The 1,837-nt window shown below is 37.9% G+C and overlaps 1 non-coding gene across 1 annotated transcript; it reads right to left on the bottom strand.

The window, feature by feature from the left end:
* Positions 1-462: 462 nt before the first annotated feature.
* TRNAT-CGU (transfer RNA threonine (anticodon CGU)) lies at positions 463-534 on the bottom strand. The gene has a single exon. It is a non-coding gene; the product is annotated as a tRNA-Thr (tRNA).
* Between the last annotated feature and the right edge of the window lie 1,303 nt (positions 535-1,837).

Genomic DNA, 1,837 nt, shown 5'->3' with positions numbered 1-1,837 from the left:
AAAAGCAGTGACACTGTACTAATGGCACTGGGCAGGAAGGGGTTAACATGAGGGGCGATCAAAGGGTTAACTGTGTGCTGCGTGCTGTTTCACTATGTTGGCTGTGTGTGTGCTTCACTGTAAGCACACTGCTTTGCATGGCTCTGCTATGCAGAGCCATACAAAACAGTGTGCAGGAGCTGACAGGGGAGAGCTCTGTGTTGTTTATACACAGGTCTCTCCCCTGTCGGTGATACTCGGCGATCACCGGGTGCCGGCAAATAATTACCGGCTGGGACCCGGTGATTGACACGAATGGTGGCGTGGGTAGGGAGCGTGTGCGTCCCATACCGAGAACTGCAAAATCACGTATATATGTGATTTTGCGCCCCCGTGCCTCCCTGTAGCAGTATTCCTGCTATAGGGTGGTGCGGAACCAGTTAATATATAATGACATAAAGAATTCAGGAAATAAAACCACAGAGGCACAGACGGGGATCGAACCCGTGATCTTTGGTTTACGAGACCAACGCCTTTCCACTTGGCCACTGCACCCTTGGCTGTAGGGTATGTGGGGTTGCAGACTTGTTAATACGGATTATTTCTGCTCGGTTGTGTGCAATAAAGATAGTGCTTATATGCACTCAATTTTATTGATTTTATGTCTTTTAAATTAATTTGATTAATTTGTGAGGAACTTTTCATTTGGAACCAGTTCATGCATATATTTATGACTTGGATAAAAGGAAAAGTTGTTTTAAGGCGTTTATCTAAGATATGTTTTAATGATCTTCAGCATCTTAACCATCTCAGCTCTCACACCCACCTCTTATAGACCAGACAAATGTTTACATTTCTGCCATGTGCATATTGATTCTACAATAACTAATAAGGGAAAAAACAAATGAAAATTTAAAAAAAAATTGCAAATCTTGATGGTAAAATAAAAGATCAGCAGCAAAAAAGTAATAAAATAGGCAACAGCAAAGAAGAAATTGATTAGCATTGGGGAGGGTTAACAAGGGATTAATACAGTTGCAAGGTTTACTTTAACTACATCCCTCCCAGGACAAATTTTAGATTTTTCACAAAAGTTAAAATAAGCATTTTTTGCTTTGAAAATTACTTAAGCCCCCCAAAAATTATATATTTTATGAAAGCAGAAGCTCTGTAGCTTTCATAAAATGGCAGCTGCAATTCTTTATATTGCAGGATATTTGCTCAAATGTTTATCAAATTTACAGGATATATTCAGCACAAATATGATGAACTTTAGTGCTAATAATAAATATAATCTGCAATTTTTTTGTAAACTAATAAAGGTGGGGGTTGTGTCAAGTGAATTATTACAAAACATATGAAGTCTTAATATGTGCAAAATTACAGTGTGCATGGTTGTCTATAAGCAACTCTTTAAATGCCTTTACAATTGATTGCCTTTGAGATAACTGTGAATGATGGCCCTAGAATTATTGCTGTCATTTGTGGTGATAGTTAATACATGTAAAGCACTCACTCTTTACATATGCACCCTATGTGTACATTCATGTGAGCGTGGGGAGGCTGGGTATTAGGGTTGCTTTTATCATATTTTTCATTTATTTTAATATAATTAATTTTTTTTAACCCTGTTTATTGATTTTTTTCTTTTAATTTCATTGCTAAAACAACGGGACTAACAAGCTCCCTATGTGATAGCTGGGCAGGAAACAGGTCATCTTTATGGAGACATCAAGAGGTTATTTATTAAAGTTGGAGAGTGCAAAATCAGGCTTCTAACCTCAGCTTGTTCAATGAAGCTTTGGCAATGAAACCTTGAATCTGATTGGTTTCTATGCAGAAGGGAGTCTGATTTTGG

This window comes from Staurois parvus, unplaced genomic scaffold (genome assembly GCF_062004578.1).
Source record: "Staurois parvus isolate SC_StPar_1 unplaced genomic scaffold, SC_StPar_1.0 ptg000544l, whole genome shotgun sequence".
NCBI lineage: Eukaryota > Metazoa > Chordata > Amphibia > Anura > Ranidae > Staurois > Staurois parvus.
The sequence above is the reverse complement of the archived record's forward strand: the minus strand, read 5'-3'. Positions and strand labels throughout refer to the sequence as shown.